The following is a 9,680-nucleotide window of genomic DNA, read 5'->3' on the forward strand; positions in this document are numbered from 1 at the left end:
ATTTTATGTAATTTGGGGATATTGTACAACAGGCTACCTCTGTATGTTTATTATTTTTAGGTCTGAAGATGGTCATCGTTTATCGAAATCAATTGCACCTGATTAATAAACTTTTGTGGTCCGTGGTGGTATTTATAATAAAATAATATAAGATGGTTCCTTTTGAAACTTCGAAAGGGCACGGCCGATTTCTCCCGCCATCCTTCCCCAATAACAGTTTGTGTCCATCTCTAATGACATTGTCGTCGACGGGAAGTTAAACCTTCGTCCACGGATCACTTGACCATGAACTACACCTTTTTTTTAAATTGGAAATCGTATGCACAACGACGGTATTTTTGTAAATATATTTTTAGTAAATGGCAGCTTGAGACGTAAACAACGAAAACTTATATTTTACACATCGATTTCGGTCACTGTGTGACCATCTTCGGTGCAAAATTATTCGAACCTTGTAGGCCCATATCACACACTACTGGCCATTAAATTTGCAACACCAAGAAGAAATGCAGATGATAAACGGGTATTCATTGGACAAATATATTATACTAGAACTGACATGTGATTACATTTTCACGCAATTTGGGTGCATAGATCCGGAGAAATCAGTACCCAGAACAACCACCTCTGGCCGTAATAACGGCCTTGATACGCCTGGGCATTGAGTCAAACAGAGCTTGGATGGCGAGTACATGTACAGCTGCCCATGCAGCTTCAACACGATACCACAGTTCATCAAGATCAGTGACTGGCGTATTGTGATGAGCCAGTTGCTCGGCCATCATTGACCAGTGACCAGACGTTTTCAGTTGGTGAGAGGTCTGGAGAATGTGCTGGCCAGGGCAGCAGTCGAACATTTTCTGTATCCAGAAAGGCCCGCACAGGACCTGCAACATGCGGTCGTGCATTATCCTGCTGAAATGGAGGGTTTTGCAGGGATCGAATGAAGGGTAGAGCCACGGGTCGTAACACATCTGAAATGTGACGTCCACTGTTCAAAGTGCCGTCAATGCGAACAAGAGGTGACCGAGACCTGTAACCAATGGCACCCCATACCATCAGGCCGGGTGATACGCCAGTATGGCGATGACGAATACACGCTTCCAATGTGCGTTCACCGCGATGTCGCCAAACACGAATGCGACCATCATGATGCTGTAAACAGAACCTGGATACTTCAGAAAAAATCACGTTTTGTCATTCGTGCACCCAGGTTCGTCGTTGAGTACACAATCGCAGGCGCTCCTGTCTGTGATGCAGCATCAAGGGTAACCGCAGCCATGGTCTCCGAGCTGATAGTACCTGCTGCTGCAAACGTCGTCGAACAGTTCGTGCAGATGGTTGTTGTCTTGCAAACGTCCCCATCTGTTGACTCAGGGATCGAGACGTGGCTGCACGATCCGTTACAGCCATGCGGATAAGATGCCTGTCATCTGGACTGCTAGTGATACGAGGCCGTTGGGATCCAGCACGGCGTTCCGTATTACCCTCCTGAACCCACCGATTCCATATTCTGCTAACAGTCATTGGATCTCGACCAACGCGAGCAGCAACGTCGCGATACGATAAACCGCAGCCGTGATAGGCAACAATCCGGCCTTTATCAAAGTCGGAAACGTGATGATACGCATTTCTCCTCCTTACACGAGGCATCACAACAACGTTTCACTAGGCAACGCCGGTCAACTGCTGTTTGTGTATGAGAAATCGGTTGGAAACTTTCCTCATGTCAGCACGTTGTAGGTGTCACCACCGGCGCCAACCTTGTGTGAATGTTCTGAAAAGCTAATCATTTGTATATCCTGTCGGTTAAATTTCTCGTCTGTAGCACATCATCTTCGTGGTGTAGCAATTTTAATGGCCAGTAGCGTAATAACACAACATTTTCTAAGAGGTGTAAGACGAACTGTGATGATTACTTCCAACGGATACCTTCACTTTTACCGCATACAATAATTTTTAAGTTTACAGAAGAGCCTATCTTGTAACATTAGCAGTTAACCTTTGTAGTTGCCGATGCAACGTACATTGGTATGCTGGATCAGCAACTGCTAATGATACGTGGCCGGTAGGTGTGGCCGAGCGGGTCTAGGCGCGTCAGTCTGGACCCGCGCGACCGCTACGGTCGCAGGTTCGAATCCTGCCTCGGGCATGGATGTGTGTGATGTCCTTAGGTTAGTTAGGTTTAAGTAGTTCTAAGTTCTCGGGGTCTGATGACCTCAGATGTTAAGTCCCATAGTGCTCAGAGCCATTTGAACCATTTGAATGATACGTGCTAAGGTTAACTGCTGAGATTACAACATAGGCTATTCTGCAAACTTAAAAATTATTGTGTGCAGCAAAAGAGAAGGTATCTGTTGGAAGTAATCATCACAGTTCGTGTTACACCTCATAGAAAATGTTGTGCTATTATGATATGAGCCTACAAGGTTCAAATAATTTGCACTGAAGATGGACACGTAGTTACCGAAATCGATCTGTAAAATAAAGGATTTCAGTGATTACGACCGATGCAGCCCTTTATCCAAAATATATAAGTACCAGTTTTGTATCTTTGCCATGAGTAAGTGATGTCGGAATGTGACAAACGCCTAAGAGACCTCTAGCTGCGTGCTCCGCAGTGCGTGAACGACAGATTACGTAACGATGCTGTGGCCGCCGACCTCTGCGCTTTATAATCACTTTCTCTTAAATAAGCCGCGAACGAGAATTCGGTCTGTAGTCCTTCGGTAGCTCAGTTGGTAGAGCGGTGGACTGTAGTGGTACATTTCACAGATATCCATAGGTCGCTGGTTCAAATCCGGCCCGAAGGAATATTTTTTTTAAAACTTCGCAATACTTTAGAGCTATTGACAATTTTATGAATCGATATTGATGCAGAAAGTGATCAATGTTAGGTGGAATTACATATAGCGCTCTGTGTCCAGTTCTTCGTTAGCATTTACAGTGCTGTTATACTACTGGCTTTTTCGTATCTTTATTGCTATTCGTGTAGATAGCTGTAAAGAGATTACCGAAATTTCGAAAGATAGGACAGTTAGGCAACAGTGTTGTTCACATGTCATATAAAACAGATGGGATAAAATTTCAGTTACTTGTTGGCTCAAACTAGGTTTTCGCGTGGACTGGACTGTTACAAATTAAAACTACTTCACACCATCAATTACGCCCATAGTTTTACGGTTCGAGAGGAAATACAAATTAGTGTATTTGGGGAACAACGACTTTTGGAAAATCTGTTGTCTGTAACAGTGTGCTAGATAAATAACTGCGACGAAGAATTGCAGTACTTCGATCATTTTGCAGACAGCTCCGGTTTTTCAAGAGTAGATGGCAGCAGCTTTTTCCAGTGGGTGATGTCTCCTGGACTATGACGAAATGACTAAATGGTTATGAGTTCCTTCATTGTAAGTGCTCCTGTTCTGCTGTCGAATATATACTGGTTTGCAAAACTTAAGGACGGAAGTAGCTTTCGCATGATGTGTTACTGACAGGTCACGTAGATCGATGAACCATGGACTTCACAAACTAAAGTGAACAAGGTAGCTGAAATAAATACGCAATGTGACGAAATAATACTTTTATTCGAAGACAATAATTACACTGAATTCACCGCAATTTATAACGGTCCCTTGACCACTACAAAAGGCGGGATTTGGTTCTTAATAGTATGTGATCACCACGGACGGCAACGCACGCTCTGCAACGAGCTCCCACGCTGGTTACAAGGGTGGTAAGGACTTCTTGTGGTAGGGCGTTACATTCCTTCACTAGCGCCGTTCACAACTCCGTTCGTGCATGTGGACGTGCTACAGTAAGTCGCCCCAATACATCTCATTCGTGTTCGATGGGATGTAAGTCGGGAGAATGGACAAGCCAATCCATTCGCCGAATATCCTCTCTTCCAAGAGGTCCCCACCTGCGCTGTTCGGTGCCATTGCGAATCGTCATCTATAAAAATGAAATCCGAGCGAATGCACCTCTGAAGAGACACACATGGGGAAGGAACACACTGTCACAATAACATTGACCTGTCAGTCCCCGCAGGCAACATTACGCGTTTGCACACTGTTAATACTCCCAGGAACAATGCCGACCATGATCATCGTTTCGGTGCCCCATATGTTACCGTGTCGGGAGGCACTATCTTGCATGGACGTACTGACCTCCAGATCTTTGAACACGGTGTACTCACTGGTTAACGTTATTGTGACACTGTAATCCTTCGCTATGTGCGTCTTTTTGGAGTGCATCCGACCTGACTTCATTTTTATGGATGACAATTGGCGATCGCATCGAACGGCACAAGTGGAGGAGCTCTTGAAAGGGCAGAATATTCGGCGAATGGAATGGCCGCCATTTTCCCCGAATTAAATTCCATCGAGCACGAGTGGGAAGCGTCGGAGAGACGTAGTGCAGCAGGTCAACATACACCAAAGACCATCCAGCAGATATCAACCGCGCTGGTGGAGGGATGGAACACTCTACTCCAAAAACTTCTTACCATCCTTGCGACGTTGCACAGCAAGGGGTTCAGTCCGTGGTTATCACGCACGCTGTAAAGAACCATGTCCAGCCTTTTGTAATGTCCAGGGAACCATGACGGATATTGGTGACTTCAGTGTGGTTACTTTCTTTGAATAAAACTATCATTTCTGTTCGTCGCATTGCGTGCTATAGTGAGGCAGTTCTTTCTACACATACCGAAAAAAGTTTTGCCTCACCCCCGTCCCCAGAACTCCTGAAGATAGGCGTTGAGTGTGGATATTCCATCACAGACACAGTCCCTTTGACTGTTCAGAGATGTCACTAAACCTGCCCAAAGATGTAAACAACCTAACATGAGCAGCGTCTGTTAGACGGAGGGGGTCCGACAGCCGATTGGTTCCAGTCATTCCGCTATGACGGAGGTACACGGCTCATGTTGGCTGTAGTTCAGCCATGACTAGACGGTCAATACCGCAGTTCGATCAGGTCCGCCTTGTTACTTTGTGCCAGGAAGAGCTCTCAGCAATGGAATATTCCAGGCGTCGCAAGGCGAACCACGTGATGAGGTTAGGACGTGGAGGAGATACAGAGAGAGACAGGAACTGTGGATGGCATGCCTCGCTCAGGCAAACAGTGCACAATAGGCTGGATAATGCGCAACTTCACTCCCGACGTTCATGGCAAGGTCCATCTTTGCAACCACGACACCATGCAGCGCGGTACAGATGGGCCCAACAAGATGCCGAATAAAAGTAGGAGGAGCTCTTGAAATATACCGCTCAGGGCTGGCATCACGATCTCTTCACCGGTGAGTGTCGCATATGCCTTCAAACAGACAATCGTCAGAGACGTATTTGGAGGCAACCCCGTCAGGCTGAACACCTTAGACACACTGTCCAGCGAGTGCAGCAAGGTCGAGGTTCCTCCCTGCTGTTCTGCGGTGGCATTATGTGTGGCCGACGTACGCCGCTGGTGGTCATGGAAGGCGCCGTAACGGCTGTACGATACGTGAATGCCATCCTCCGACCGATAGTACAACCATATCGGCAGAATATTGGCGATGCATTCGTCTTCATGGAAGACAATTCGCGCCCCCATCGTGCACATATTGTGAATGACTTCTTTCAGGATAACGACATCGCTCGACTAGAGCGGCCAGCATGTTCTCCAGACAAGAACCCAATCGAACATGGCTGGGGTAGATTGAAAAGGGCTGCTTATGGGCGACGTGACCCACCAACCACTCCGAGGGATCTACGCCGAATCGCCGTTGAGGAGTGGAACAATCTGGACCAAAAGTGCCTTGATGAACTTGTGGATAGCATGCCATGATGAACACAGGCATGCATCGATGCAAGAGGATGTGCTACTGGGTATTAGAGCAACCGGTGTGCACAGTAATCTGGACCACCACCACTGAAGGTCTCACTGTATGGTGGTATAGCGTGCAATGTGTGGTTTTCATGAGCAATAAAAAGGGCAGAAATGATGTGTATGTTGATCTTTATTCCAATTTTCTGAACAGGTTCCGGAACCCTCGGAACCGAGGTGACGCAAAACTTTTTTTGATGTTGTATATATCGTCCAAGTTTCGTCGAGCAATGTTACTTGGCAGTGGCACATCATGCGAATGTTATTTTCATCCTTAAATTTTGCATAACAGTGTTTTTATGATACTTTCTTTTCAATTTTATTTTTCAAAGAGAAGTTCTTGAACAGTCGACCTTAAAAACATTCTTGCAGGTTTAATTGAAAGTTGTCGTTTTAGGCCTCAGTCAAATTTGCGTGTAAGCTACGACAAGTGACAAACAAGCATTTGCCACTGGCGCACTTTTGGCATCATCGACGAATTCTGCAACTACACAGACTTCAGCAGTGCCGCAGCAACTGTAGAAGCTCTACCTTGAAACAACAAAGCGAAAACAGCACTGATATTTCAACACAAAGCACACTGGTAACAGAATCGAACTAAGAATAGTACCCGACTTTACTAAGTGCTGATTTTTGAAATGATAGACGACTCTCACAGAATTCTAATACATTTACTGAATGCCGGCCAGTGTGGCGCTTCAGTCTGGAACTGCGCGACCGCTACGGTCGCAGGTTCGAATCCTGCCTCGGGCATGGATGTGTGTGATGTCCTTCGGTTAGTTAGGTTTAAGTAGTTCTAAGTTCTACGGGACTGATGACCTCAGATGTTAAGTCCCATAGCGCTCAGAGCCATTTGAACCATTTTTGAATTTACTGAATGGACGCATTAAACCCAGGATTGTGAGTCACCTATTTTGACTTATTATGTAGACTATCAGGTTCACAAAATGTACTGTTTTAATATTGAAAGAATTTTTGGAAATTACGCCACAGTTTTGTAAGTAATATTTGCTGCCAGGAAATGAAAGTTCGTACACTGACGAACCCAGCCATTATGACGGCTGGCTCCGTGAGACTGAATGTCACCTGCTGACGTTGCGGCCTTGTGGCGAGGTGAGGAAAGTACACTACGTGATCAAAAGTAACCGGACACCCCCAAAATCGTAAATTTTCATATTAGGTGCACTGTGGTCCCACCTACTGCCAGATACTCCATACCAGCGACCTCAGTAGTCATTAGGCATCATGAGAGAGGCAGAATGGGGCGATCCGCGGAACTCACGGACTTCGAACGTGGTCAGGTGATTGGGTGTCACTTGTGTCGTACGTCAGTACGCGAGATTTCCACACTCCTAAACATCCCTAGGTCCACTGTTTCCAAAGAGATAGTGAAGTAGAAACTTAAAGGGACACGTACAGCACAAAAGCGTATAGGCTGACCTCGTTTCTTGACTGACAGAGACCGCCGCGATTTGAAGAGGGTCGTAATGTGTAATAGTCGGTCATTTTTCCAGACCATCACACAGGAATTCCAAACTGCATCAGGACCCACTGCAAGTACTATGACACTTGCAGTGGGTCCTGATGCAGTTTGGAATTCCTGTGTGATGGTCTGGAGGAAAAAAAAAAGGGGGGGGGGGACCAGGACACTGGCAACGGTGTGCTGAACTCGGCGGCTCAGGGATGCCCTTGACCTAGGGACGAGGTTGGTGGGCGAGCTGCATCTTAGTTCCCCCCCCCCCCCCCCCCCCCCATGCCAGAGGAGCCGGTCCGGGGTAAGAGACGGGCTTCCAACCCCTTTTTTCGCTTGTCTAACAATGATGGCCACTGAAGAGACAAGCGACTTAAGTGCGCCCATAAGGGCTTCGATGCTCGCTGATCCCTCGCCACAAGAAGGCCTGGATCAGAACACTGACGAAAGTAATCTTGAGAGACATATGAGGATTACGCAGCTCATAGATCAGAACATTAAAAATGGAAAAATTAGTCAGGCCGCAGTGCAGGCAATTAAGAATGAACTAGCGGCATGGGCGATAGCTAATGCAAAATTAGAAGGGAGAATTGAAGAGTTGGAAAAGGAAAATGAACGGCTCAGAAAACAACCGGGGAAGACATGGGCTGGTGTCGTAGCACAAGCTGCGCCAAAGGCCCAAACAACAAGAGAGACCATTGCAAAGGTCACCAAACGACCTGATACGGCAGTTTTCCTAAGACCATTACCCGGCCAAGACATAAAAAAGGTGCAGGAAGTTTTTGCTACCACAGTCAATCCTGTTAGAGAAAAGATCAGGATAAATAAAGTAAAAGTAACAAAAAACGTAGTCATTGTAGATGTAGCTTCAGAGGAAGATAAAAATAAGCTTTTAGAAAACCAGAAACTATGTAAGTCAGTAAAATGTGAACCCCCCCGAAAACGAAACCCATTGGTCATTTTGTACGACGTCCCAAAATCAATGACGGACGAGGATCTCTGTGAGAGCCTGTATCAACAAAATCTTGACAACTCAAATATAAGTATGGAAACCTTTCTAAAAGAGTTTAAACTTAGATTCAAGACAGGGCCTAGGGATAGGGACGTAGTTCACCATGTTGCCGAAGTTACAGGGGGACTATGGAGGACACTGACAGCTATGGGCAGGGTGTACATCGGTTTTCACGCCATAAACGTGAAAGATTACCTAATTGTACCCCGTTGTCATAATTGTGGGGACATTGACCATATTCATAAATATTGCACTAGGAAGCCGGCCTGCTCCAGATGCGGGGAGGAAAATCATGTAAGAAAAGATTGCAGGAAACCCGTTGTATGCATACCGTGTATACGAAGGGGCAAAAAGACATGTGGAACAACTGGAAGGAACTGCCCAACTTACAAACTACTCGAACAACGCCTAATCTCCAGGACGGATTATGGCTGATGACAACAAAATAACTAGATCAACCAATAAAAGGAAGTCTCCTAGTAAGAAGAGAAGGGACGCAGAAAGAGCAGAGAAATTCAAGGAATTTCTAAAATCTCTCCAGGAGACAAAGAAAAAGGTAATAAATGTGGTTGATACAAGCACCCAAACCGAATCAGAAACAGAAACAGAAAAAATAGAAGAAACGATTAACTCAGACACTTTAACAAAACCCACGACTCTGGGTCTTCTGAGTGTCAACTCGACACTCAACCCAGAGGCAGAAAGCTTTTTCACCAATCACGAACAAACAAACTCAAAACAGACAAATATGATCGACCTATGCATACAGACGGAGCCAGAGGAGGAAATAGAAGACAAACTACAGCCAGTAGAAAGCAATAGCATTGTTCCGCTCCGGAAGGGACCTCTCCGGTACAATGAACATGGAAGTATCTCTGAGAGCCCCAGATCCGGATCCTAGAAGGATCTATCCGAACCTGGAGCTTGCAATGCAACTTTCACGCCTGGAGCAGCCGGCTGTCCTTACTACAGCACTCAGGCACGTCGTACGTATAGGGCATAAATATGGCAGAAAGGTCACCTTCTCGACAATGGAGGCTGTGGATAGGATACAGCTAAAGTCAATGAATCTTCCCACAGATTTCGGAGCTCTGCGTGACTTGCTCAGAAGGGTTTTTGAGAGAAGAGGTGAGGAATTCAACATGCAAGAAATCTATGTGCAATCTGTACTTGCGAACGGCCGAATTGCCTCAGATTACAACAAACCATGGCCTGATTGCTATTTTCACACCTACTTCCCATAACACCTGAAATCACAATAGGACAGCTAAACACCCATAACAGTCGGCTGGTTATGCAGGAGCTCCGGAAGGTAGTGGAGGAGAGGAGACTGGATGT

At 45.9% G+C, this 9,680-nt stretch overlaps 1 non-coding gene across 1 annotated transcript; it reads left to right on the top strand.

Moving 5' to 3' along the window:
* Window positions 1-2,723: 2,723 nt before the first annotated feature.
* Trnay-gua (transfer RNA tyrosine (anticodon GUA)) lies at window positions 2,724-2,813 on the top strand. The gene is given in 2 exon segments: window positions 2,724-2,760; window positions 2,778-2,813. It is a non-coding gene; the product is annotated as a tRNA-Tyr (tRNA).
* Window positions 2,814-9,680: the final 6,867 nt, after the last annotated feature.

This window comes from Schistocerca nitens, chromosome 2 (genome assembly GCF_023898315.1).
Source record: "Schistocerca nitens isolate TAMUIC-IGC-003100 chromosome 2, iqSchNite1.1, whole genome shotgun sequence".
Lineage (NCBI taxonomy): Eukaryota > Metazoa > Arthropoda > Insecta > Orthoptera > Acrididae > Schistocerca > Schistocerca nitens.